This window comes from Hylaeus anthracinus, unplaced genomic scaffold (assembly GCF_026225885.1).
Source record: "Hylaeus anthracinus isolate JK02 unplaced genomic scaffold, UHH_iyHylAnth1.0_haploid 12000, whole genome shotgun sequence".
Taxonomy (NCBI): domain Eukaryota; kingdom Metazoa; phylum Arthropoda; class Insecta; order Hymenoptera; family Colletidae; genus Hylaeus; species Hylaeus anthracinus.
This window is the reverse complement of record NW_026534347.1, coordinates 7,864,412-7,876,980: the sequence shown is the minus strand read 5'-3', so window position 1 is coordinate 7,876,980 and position 12,569 is coordinate 7,864,412. Positions and strand designations below refer to the sequence as shown.

The following is a 12,569-nucleotide window of genomic DNA, read 5'->3' as shown; positions in this document are numbered from 1 at the left end:
TACAAAATGTTGCACTAAAGTAGTACACCATGTACGCCTGCGGTTCTTCACTCTGAAACGCAATTTGCAGCGTCAACAAATTCGTCACCAGCGGAATCAAAGCTAGACAACTCCTGTCCGATTGCGGAAGCACGTAGATTTACGTCCTCGGAACACAATTTGTTAGTTTCGTAAGTTGGCATGACGGATAGGTCAGCGGGTTCAACTATTTTCATGTATCATTTTGAAAATCCTGGTGCACGTCGGAATTCCGAACCATCACGTTGCAATTTTAAATCACGTTTCTCCTTGTTTGGAAAACTGGAACACACGTTATTGCATATCTATGTTGAACAAGGAAAATTACGAAAATAAGCACGCTTATTAAGGAAGTGCATTTTAATTACACGTCAAAGGAACGAGTTCATTTGTTTGAAACATACAATTTAAACTTGAAGAACGCAAAATGTTATGAAAATATTAATTACTGGTGAAGCTTTTCGGTAGAAAATCACGTACTGTCAGATGCTAAAAAGGAAAGTTCTGTTTTATACACATTTTGTTAAGGTAAACTTAGAAGTAATGAAAGTATGATGTACAAATAAATTAAAAAATGATTGTCAAGAAAGTGTATAAAGAAGTTTTAATTGTTGCAGACATGAAAACCAATGTGAAAATGTCTAAAAGAAAAATTAATGTAATTGATCCTTCTTCTTAAGTACCTAAATGTATAGAATGAGAATGTGCTTCACAATGAACGAGAAAGATGAATATCAATATTGCCAAGTCCGAGGAATTGGTATTGATGCCACCCAATGCTCCATTCTCTGTTTATTTATACTGTCTTCATACTCAGAGCTTTATCACGTCCCGATAGATGCAATTCATGCAAGCCACGTTCATACGTTCCATCTTTGCCCACCATACACGCGCACAATGCGTTGCATTTGTCTATGGCAAACGACATTTACGTTTGTTGGTAGACCACTCGTTCCAGAGAGTCATAAAACGTAAATTCTTCTTTTCTTCCCGTCGGTACATCTTTCTTTCCACATGCATATAAACTCAAGCAGATGCATAACTATACGAGTTACGCATAAATTTTGCATACATGCATACATTGCTGCCATTTGCTTCTTCTTTCTCTTGTATTCTTCATTTTCTTCATTTACAGCGCACCTGGCGCGAAAAATTTCTACATACGATTACCGGTACACGAATGACAAGAAGCCCGTGAAATTATATATTTAACTTATTCTATTCTGTTGAATTGAAATAAATCATTGGATTTCAAAGAGCAGCCTGTTAATTTATCAATGATGTTTTTCAATGAAGATTGTACGTTTCGTTGCATATTTTTGGGGCTCATTCATGATTAATTATTACTTTAAGGCATACATTTTTATAATTAATAAATTCCAACTGGACAGAATTTTTATTTAAAGAAAAGGAAAACGATCAAATTAGTTTTGTTATTTTTAATGTTATATTCATCGAGGTCCTATGAAGTACGATCTTCCCTCGATAAATACATCGAAAATATCAAAAAAAATTCGAATGATCCTTGTTATTTTCAATGTTGCAAATGATTGCATTCCTTGGACCACCTATTCTCCAACCGATTTTTTTTCATATATCAGCTGTAATCATTTATCAGCATAATCACACCTATCACTTCATAGTGTCGCCAATAACCCAACCACCATCCGTCTACCTCGTCTTCCACTATTTCCAAAAAAATGATTCCTTGGAGCACCCGTTCTCGAACCGATTTTTTAATTACCCCAGTCGGAACTGTCGAACGAAATCGGCTCGCCGCGTTCGCACGAAATCATCGATTGTCTCCTAGTCCTCTGCCAGCGGAACACTCGGTATATACACCGTCGTGTGCACGGTAGAGCTGCGGTCTCGTTGATCCGCGGGCCGAAAAGCTCATAAGCCCGGATAGAGGAAGAAGGAGAGTGACACGGAGCGAAGCGGGAGAGAGTATCCGAATCGCATCCGAACGCTACCCGGCTCTGTCGGTTCGAAGTAACGGTGGGAGTTCGAGAGGACGACATAGGGCGAAGGGTTGGCCGGTTCGGGGGTTAGGTGGGCGAAGGGATGGGGTACTGAATGGTTCTCCGCTTCCGTCGAATCGTCTAATCGTACGTACCTATCTGGGACGGATTAAACGATCGAACGGGGTCAGAGCGTCGAGCACGCCTATGTTCTCGAAGCCATAAATTGCGTCATCGTTCCGCAGTACGCGGCCGTAATCGCGTTCACCCGTGCCGGCGCGGCCGATTTTTTTCGAATTTCAAAACCGATACAGAGCTCCCGCGCCCCGGCCAAATAGGCTTTTCTTTCAAACGTACGACTTTTCGCCCAAGCCGATAATTATTCCGCAGTTTCGAATCACCTATTCTTTGCAACGCTCCGCGGCTGGCCGACGGTAAATGGAGCATGGATGTATCTCGCGCGGTCGGGATTTTTTTTTTATTTTATTGTATCGGCTAGGATATTAATCCTCTTCGAAAAACGTCGCTGCGATTTACAACTCCGACGTACTGGACCGCTGTGAAAACTTCACGGTACTGGAAATCTGTGACAGGAGCTTTGGATATAGATGGAACAACGTACAGTGACTTAAATACTAGAAAAATAATGGGTTAAATTTTCTTGTTTTTTATTTTTGTTGTTTTTTTTAATAACTGAATGTGTTCGATGGAACAGTCGCGGTGGATAACGACAGCAGTCTTTAGATCTTTTTGCAGTCGTGCATGCTTTCATGTAAAATAAGAAATTCAAGTAAACCCTTTTGGAAAACTATTTATTATTGAACTTCTTGAACTAAAGCGTTAAAAGTCCTTGATATATTAACGAATATAAAGTCATCTTCAGAACAGTAAAGTTTACACTGTATAGAATATTACAAATATTTTCACTAATACTAGTTGTATAAAAATAAAATAAAGCATGAGTAGCTTTACCCTTATTGCCATTTTTTTGTAAACAAAAATTTAGAATGAACGAAAATAGACAACAGGGAATTAGAAGCAAAGCAGCGTAACAGAAAGAAAACGCGAGGAAATTGGACGCGAGAGTCAATTGGAGGCGCATCCCACTTGGCAAACGCTGGGAAATTTCGTTCCCTCTGTCGCTATTCTAAAGACATTTGAATAGCCGACTTGACAGCCGATTTAGCCCTCGATGAGATGCAACTTGCCAGCGCTTTTTGCCAAAGTGGCGTGCGGTTAGGTGGCTGCCTGTCGCGGCGCTGCAACCTTTTCTGTCGTTTTACTGGACTTACGGTCTAAAGAGTTTACGACGCGTTTTTATTTTAGTACCCTCGCACAAATCGCGACCCATTACTCTTATCTACTGTTTCGAAGGGACTGGCGTACCATTGTTTTATATTATCGGATCGTACTTGAGCGAGATTATATGTTTGTACATATTTTGGTAATCCTGACAGACTTGATAGATAGTTAACTGAAAATCCATTAGGTTGTCCCGAAAGTTTCTTTCGCGAGTTATACTCAATTATTTTATGTGGTCGTGTTTATATAAATAGACAATCTAATTTCATAGATATTCATGGTGTAACAGTAATAGAGCAAAATGAATCGTGCACAATTCAGTAATGTAACACAAAACATAAACTATTGTGCATGTATTACTTATTAATAAAGCGAAAGAAGCTTTTGGGACAACCTAATAAATTGAAAATGAATAATATTTTTCTTTATTCTTAATATGTTGTTTAATGTAAACAAGTAACTTCAAACGATATGTTTTCAAACTATAATCTTTCCAAACGAATATGTTATCAGCAGAGGATATATTAATCCACGAGAAATTAATCAATTATATGTCGCGAGGAAACGGGAGATTGTATATCATTCATTATAAATATCCTACTGCGGGGGCGGCGAGGCTTAAATAACTATTATGGAAATTCTAGTTAAACATAAACATACATGACCACCTGCTCAGTAATTAATTTCTAAATGCAGAGTAATTCTAACCTGATCGCGTTGATTATTGTTGAAAAATTAATCCAGTGCTTTGTAACACGGTAACAAATAATTCTCTGACCACGTTTATTTAGATTTTCCCGTTTGTTTTGATGAATATTGCATGCCCCCGCAGTTTGATAACTAGTTAAATTTGTACCTGCACTTCCGAAACTCTGTATACAAATGTCAGTCAATTACACCGTGACAAACTGGATTAGTTATTACACATTTATAATGAACTACATCTGTTACTTGCAAGTATGAGGCGCTGATACGATATTGAGAAATTTTACAAGAATTTAACGTTATTTGACATAAAAATGAATATTGAAATTCCATTGGACGGATGTCGCGCGGTTCGTTAACTTCTATTGACACTTCAACTTGGTTGAGTAGAAAATGGAAATTGGAAAGACGTTCAGATGAAATGTTTAAGGTGGTACACCTTTTTATTTCACCAGTTTCGAGACAATTTTTATGATTCTTTTAGCAATCAATATACTTGACAAATATCTTTTAAAAATTGGTATATATTTGTTCCTGAATGACTTTGTGAATCTGAAACAAATTGAGCAAGCCTATTGTAAATTTACCGGAATCTTGTATATACATATACATGCAAATCCACCAAATTTCAAAAATTTATGTCAATTACTTTGCCTGGAAAAAAATAATGGCTAGTACCTCGAGTAAATGGTATAAATCCACTTAATTTTATTATACAGAGTAACAACAAAAATTTGAGACCTATCTAGATAAATTGCTTGTTGAATAAGGAATCGAAAAGTTCTTTACCGTTTTGCGATACGTTCATTCGTTACCGAGATAGAAGCGATTGAAGTTCACTCGTGCTATGGGCCCATCGCCGCGCCGAACTCGGGTTTGTTTACATCGCGGCAGCGCGCGCGATCACCGCACGTGACTCTGCGCTCGCGCGCTCACCGCACGTGACTATGCGCTCGCGCGCTCACAGCACGCGGTTGTTCGCTCGCGCGCACTCCACGTGGCCACTGGCCATGCGTTCGCGCGTCTAGAAACACTAAAAACTTTAACTGCCGATATCTCCGTAACGAAACGTTGAATTGAAAAATGGTAAAGGACTTTTCTATTCGTATTGACACTAGGTATTCATCTACATAAGTGTATGTTTTTTAAGTTAAGAGGTACTCTTAATTTTTCCAGTTTCAAGGTAATATTAGTTATTAGTATTACAATATTATTACGATATTGATTTGGTACATTTATTTATACATCTATTGTACATATACTATTACACATCTACAAGATTCTGTTAAATTTACAACTATCCTGGTCAATTTGGTTCGAAGTCATGGCTCAGAGTATTAACAGGATTGTGTCCAAATTGGTGGTCCAAAACAATGAACAATAACTTTGTTTTATTCGTTATGAATGTGGCTTTCACGAGAATGATAGAAACAAATTATTTAAAAAAATATCGACAATAAGGGAGCACTTTTAATCGTCCTTAAAAAGTATTCATCTTCAAAATATAAAAAATACCCTATCTCAGGTCAGAGCTAGGAGTCTATTCCATATGTTTGCACAATTCTATCTCGACCCTAACATGTGGTTTTAAGATATCGCGTAAATCATTCGAATTTACTTTGCCAATTTAAAATTTCGTAGAAATATTTTCGAAACGTCCAGCAACAAGAATATTACCAAACAAAATACATCTGTTTTCTTTGTTCCAGAAAAAAAAGCAATCCCTTAACATATTTCCGTGATGCACTCACCGCGGCGCACGCAAGTGAAATGATTCGAAAAGCGCGACGGTCTGAAAGCCTGTCTCAAGTCGCAGACAATTTCCTCTCGGTGTGCGACCACTTGTATCGCGTCTGGGAACGAGAAATATAAAAACGGTGGAAATTGAAGTAAAAATCGAGAGGGACACGCGCGGAATGAGCGGCCCAGATGAACGCAACGCCACGGTGGCCTAATAAAAAGTGCAAGAAAATTGAAACGAAATGACGGAAAGGGCCGTCCAGAAGGAAGATTGGAATTTTAGAACAGGAAGAAGCATTTCAGCGAATTGTCTTGTTTTTACGATACTGCCGTTCGTGTTACGTGAAAATTCAATTTCATAAACGAATTAGTGACAAACCTGACTACAGTAATGAACGGAGATATCCTGTATATAGCAACGTCAATTATTGTAAATTAATTACCGAGTGGGAAGTCTCCATTCAGTATACCCACACATGGGTGACAAGGATTTTCACTGAGAAATAAATAAATTAATTCTGAAAGCGAGAGGTCGAAGGAAATTAATTTGGATACTATTGTTAAATTTTAAAGATTCTAATGATAAGAAAACAAAATTCCACGTAGGAATTTTCATGATTACTAGTCTGCCAGTCAATGTGTTAATTATTTATTCAGCAGGGCGTCCTGATATATAAAGTGTTTTTCAGAGGGAAACTTAGGACTTTGTTTTTATCTTATATTATTATTTTTCATTGGAAAAAATGTCACTATCCCCTAACCAATTACTTTCGATAATTAATACCTGACAGCTTCTCATCAATTAATTCCATGGGTACAAACCCATCTTAAAAGTATCTAAAAATGACAAAACACACGCAACTGCTTTTAAAGGCACAGAATGCAAAATTCCACTGCCGTTTGCAAAGTGTAAACACCCTCCATAGTTAAAAAAAATCTTAAGAATTTTCAAGACAGGAATCCCTTAAGAATGGTCGGCGAATTTCCGAAATACCGTCGTTATTTCGGCATCAGGGGAAAGGAACGGCGTGAATAATTCGGTCGGAATCGCGAAGGCAGCCTGGAGAAGCGGGTCGCAGCAAACGAGCTAGATTATAAACGTATTAAGGCCTCCGTGTTTTTGCTTTCTTTGATTCCCACTCCGGGCGACGTTTTTCGCCCGACAGCTGGCAGAAGGAAACACCTTCGTTGTGAAAATCCGCCAGGCTTTCCGGCCTTTGTCAAAGGATTGGATGATTAATCGTTCTCGTCGTGTTTCCATCGCGTGGGTGGGGACAGGGGTTGGCGCGCGAGCGCGCCCGCAGCTATCGCCCTTATGGACGGTACACGCATACGTCACCGCAGACGGGAATTCGTCAATGTCGAAAATTGGAGTAAAAGCACTGCCGGTGATTGAGTTGCTCGAACTTTGTCGCTGGTCGTTTCCGTCTGTCCGAGATTCTTTCGACGAACGTTTTACATCCGCCGTGTCCGCGTTTCCACGCCACCCTGAATCGCTCGTGGTGTGCTCGACGTCTTTCCAGCTTGTACTTTTTACGAGTGCACTATGTTTGAAAGCGTGGATGCGATGAGAAGACAGTGGGTCTTTTCGGCAATTTACAAACCTCAAACCTACGATGAAAAATGAGTGAGAGAATCGAGCCCTTTCTCAGACGCGATGGAAATTTGTACTGGAGCGATGTATACAGTCGTGAACTTTTTTACTGAATATTAGATCTGTACCTTTTATCTTTTATAATAAATATAGTTGCATGTTTACTTAAAAGTGGACTCTAGAACTATGAAATTTTCTGTATTGAATGTTTGAAATGTAAACTAAAAATTGATCAAGTAAATTTGTTTGTCCTTTGGTAGTTTATATCGTACACATTCGATTTAGTACGAATTGAGTAATGCGTCGACCAATCCTAGTCATTTCTACATGTGTTGTGTTCGCAAACAGAGACTGTGATATGATACGTGTTTTAACAGGTTTCAATTAATCAAAAAGTAGTTATTATGCGAATGGAATATTAAATGATCATCGCTATCAATGATGACGAACAAAGAGAAATAATGAATAATGTTCGGAGAAGTTAATGAGTAATTGAGTACCAGATGAATTTTGAGAAAAGATTGTCTCGAAAATAGAGCATCCAAGTGTGGTCGGCGAATTTCTAAAAAATTCTCGTTCCACAAACTTTTATTCTACATTTTTGGTTTCATATTACGCACAGAAATTCTTACTATTTCTTGTGCATATTCTATTACATTTAATATTTCCGTTACTACCTGCCATTTTACTGTGTATTTTTTATTACATACTTGTATTAAAGGATTCTCTCGTTAATAATAACGATAATGCTATAATATTATTGAGACTAGTATTTCATTATGAAAAACCCTTTACAATTTAAACAATGTTTTTATACACGTATATTCATAATACTATCACCTCCGCAGGCATTTTTCGTTATTAAAAACAAAAATTCTACTCTCTTGGAAAATCCTCAACAATCACACCCAATATTTATGATAAAATCTCCTCCGCTAACAGCAACCCTTCGATATCAAAAAACAAAATCCTACCCTCTCGGAAAGCCCTCAACAATCACCCTCCCAGGTCTTCCAATCGCCAACTTTGCTCCTAAGCAAATAACTCCAACGCTCCGATTTCACTGGAGGTGGTCAACCAAGTTCCGAATAAAAAAAAAATCCCTACGTCGGTCGTCTCGAGTCCCGCGAAAACAACTCGAAGCGTCCGCCCACAGACAGTACCTGGCGCGACAAAACAATTTTAGTTTCTAAACAATCATCGCGTCTTGCCGCGCCGTTCGAGAACTTCTCGGGCCATATCGTTCCGGCCACTTTCGCCCGCCACTTTTCCTCGAACGTCCTGGCCGTGACAGGCGACAAGAGTGACGTTAAATGCTCGGAAATCGACAATCGGGGACAAAGTCGACGGACTGGTTCAAGTTCCCTCATCGGCGGTTTGACCCAGACGATTCAACAGTCCCTGGGAACATCCACCCACCCACACACACACACACACACAAGTCCGCGCGGGAATCTTGCTAACACATCCACGATCGACGACGTAACACGCGCCGATTCTCTCCCGGAGTTCACTTGGAAACTTGAGTTAAGCACGACTTTTAAAAGTTTGACGTTCGCCCCGAAATCGAGGCGAGTTCGTCGTCCTTCGCGAGAAACCGGGCTCTCTTAACGTTTCCGCCTGGCCAGTTAAAGCCTTCCTCGTATTTCCTTCCCGATTTCTCTCATATCCGGCCGCCGAGCGTGGAAGCTTCCGATGGGTCAGGGAACCCTTGTACCTCGGGGAACCGAATGAGACGAGGGCTTTGTTACTCGAGCGAATCCGCTACAAGGCGCAGGTCCCCGCCGAATTGAAACCTTCGAAATGATCTATCGATGGACTCGCTATTGACATTCGATTCGGGATCTGAATTGTATCCGAGGACTGTGTAACAAGTTTGATACCGGTATCGAGGTGGAGAGGGTTCGGTACTGTTGATGTCGAGTGACTAGATCAAAGTGGAGTTGCATACGGTCTCATAAATATTCCTGCCTTCTATGTCTATTAACCCTTTAACTTATAAAAACGTGTGAGACTCGTATGTTTCACATATTAATTCGAGTAGTAGAAGTATAAGTGGCATGAACTCTGAAATAGATAACGAACAGAAACTTAAATTAAGGGATATTTTGTTTTTCGAATGTTGCAACGCGTAGTTTATTTTTTATGTTTCATGAAGTTGCTCACATCCTTGTATATGTCTGTGTATTCACACGTGAGTGGATAAATATCCGTTGTCTAGTTATTGTCAATTAGAAAATCGAAGTGATCGAAATGTTGAATTTTACGTTTCAATTTAATGAAGTCTATAATTAAATTTGAAAATTGTACTTTTATTAGCAACTGATACATCTGCAAATTAGTCTTATGATCCTACACTATATCGCAACATCTGCGAATAACAATTGGGAATCGAATACACAGTATATTAACCGCAATATTAATTGTTTACCTACCACGGTGTAATGGGGAGGCACCTATGTATTTACTATGATAACTGGACGTATGCTAATTAACTTGTACAAATACAGAGTTCAACTAGATCTATCACTCGATTATTTATCTAGCTAATGTACAATTCGCAGCTAACTAACTTCCCAGAAATAGAGCAATTAATGTTTTGGGTACGTAAAGGTTCAAATAATACATCCATGTGTTGACATTAAATTTGGTAAAGAAGAAGCATGTACGAGAAGTACGTTAAACGACCGAACATAGCCCCCTTAAGATTTACTCGCGGGAACACGTACTTTCCTTATCAGATATGCGCTGTTAAAGCCTGGCCAGGATTTCTCAAGGGTTACAATTGGAACAAATAACAATTTCATGGGTCCACGGATAGCGAATCGGCTCTACGATAATTGGAAATGTAAATAAGCCGGAACTTCGTCGCTTGTAAGCCTTGATTTAAATTTTAAAGTTATGTTTAACGAACGCTTTCGAGCTTCGTATAATCAAAGGGTCGAAAACGGCTTCGCTTCAATCTATAGTCAGAAATAAAATCAAAACAGTTACTAAACGTACATGTGAAATTGCATCGTCATGATTTTTAATTTATATTTAAAACAACGATATATTTATTAATCTGCATTAGAATTCTTGAGAAATATATTGTCACGAATTTTAATTTATAGCTAAAAACAAGAAATATTTATCAACAGACCTGCATTCAAATTCTAGAGCATTACATTGTCGTGATTATCAATTTACATTTAAAAATGTGGAATATTTTTTAATAGACCTGCATTAAAATTCTTGAGCGTTATACCGCCACCATTTTATTTAATATTAAAAACCACGAAATATTCATGTTTTTCCTGAAATATTTTCCAAATTTCAGAGCTGATGCTTTTCTTTTTGAATATTACAATAATCACTCTCCCGCGCGAATGAGGATCGAATGACAAACGGTGCTCGTCGTCACGAAATATGCAAGCTTTACCTTTGTCGGATGTCTTCAAGGTACGAAAACGGAGGACCAAGCTCTCACTCCGCCCATCGCGAACTACTTTTCTCCAGTCTTCTGTCACGACACCTCTGGATCACCCCGTTCGGACCTTCTCAGATGAACCCAGAAGCGAAACCTTCACCAACACCAATTATCCTTCGCGTGAACTACTCAAAGCATTTCCTCTGTTTCACTGACAACCGAACCACACGAGTCCCATTACTCAACATAACGCAACTATTCAACCTCTGACAGGACCACGTTTTGTTTATCAGTACGTTAACCCCTTCACCGTGGGGACGAAACACCTCGAAGAAGCTTTATATCGATCACCAAACAGAAATCTTCAGCGGAGTAGTCCTCATTTTCCAAAGCTTACGACGTCAACGCACTCCGCGCATGGTGGCATCGCAGTTTCACCCCAACAAATTGTCAGATCCGTCACGGTCACATCTCACTACACTTCAGCTTCTCACTCGACCTCCATCCTGTCGCCCGAGTCTCGTTTTTAACTGACGAAACTTTTGCAACTCGCGGCCGGGGCTACCCAATCGCGGAAGTGCGGAACTTTTTGTTCCCCGTTTCGGTAACGAACGGATCCACACAAGAAGTACGCGCACAGCACAACGGACGTTTTCGCTAACGCGCCGGAAACGTGGTGGCAAAAAGTGTTTTCGAGCCGCGAAGACACCGTAATCTCACTCGTGAGGCGCAGCGCTCTTCGCAAGGGGCGCGGCGTAACTGAGCCCGACGAGCCAACCCCGTTCCTTCCTTCTCTCTCCCTCGCTGCCACGCGCCGTCTCCGACACGTTCACCCTTTCTCTGTCCCACGGCCACCTTTTCGCTCGGCCTCACCCCTCACGCAGCCGCTACACACCAACTTTCATCCCTCTAGAGCCTCTCTCTTTCGCCCCCTCGTCATTCGTCTCCTTTTTCCACGGTTCTGCTTTCTCCGTTTCGGTCTGTCTTCCCTTTCTTGCCCTTCTTTTTCTACCCTTTCGTTTTCTCGCTTCCCCCATCCACCATGGCTTTCTTTCACCCGCTAAACGCGTCTCAATCCTCGCCAGCGCGGGAGCATATTTCTCCCTGACCCCCATACCAACCCCTTCTCACCTGATCCCTCAACCAATACTGTCTCGCCCTTCGTCGATGTTTACTTCATGCTCTCTTCCCCGTTTGCACACCCTCCTGGATCCTGAATCCGTCTTTCTGTTTATGATAACGTCGACTTTGTCTGTTTCACCCCCTTTCTAAGGAGTTTCGAGGTGTTCCTGCGTTAGAAGGGTAGGTACGTGTCGTCGTTGGAAGGTGGATGTAGGATTAGGGATAGATTCAAGAAGGATTCAAAGTTGAAGTGTGGGTCCAGGGTAGACACTTTTTATTCTCACGAAATTTGTGCCTTTCAGTTAGAAGGTTCCGAAATCAAAGCACACCAAATCTGACTACTAAACATTGACAGTAATAATAAAATCTGGATATAGGATTAGGGATAGATTCGAGAAGAAGGATTGAAAATTGAACTGTGGGTCCAGAGTAGACAGTTTTTATTCTCACGAAATTTGTGCCTTTCAGTTAGAAGGTTCCGAAATCAAAGCACACCAAATCTGACTACTAAACATTGACAGTAATAATAACATTTCTCAAATAATCTGGTGAAATTTCTATTGACCCAGACTTAACCCAGACCATACTTCAGATGTGGCTTAAATCAGAATTAAAGAACTGTTGATTGACAACAATCTTAAATTTTTTATTTAAACTATTCCTGGCGTACGGTGAACATTTATTTTATATGAGTCCTGTCGTTCGATGCATCTTGCTG

The 12,569-nt window shown here is 40.0% G+C and overlaps 1 protein-coding gene across 3 annotated transcripts in view; it reads right to left on the bottom strand.

Annotated features, from left to right (window-relative positions):
• LOC128890183 (zwei Ig domain protein zig-8-like) overlaps positions 1–11,464 on the bottom strand; it is a 290,530-nt gene extending 279,066 nt beyond the window's left edge. For all 3 annotated transcript variants that reach the window (XR_008460569.1, XM_054148463.1, XM_054148465.1), the window contains exon 1: positions 10,742–11,464. The gene's annotated coding sequence lies outside the window, so the exon portion shown is untranslated. The remainder of the gene's footprint in view (positions 1–10,741) is intronic.
• Between the last annotated feature and the right edge of the window lie 1,105 nt (positions 11,465–12,569).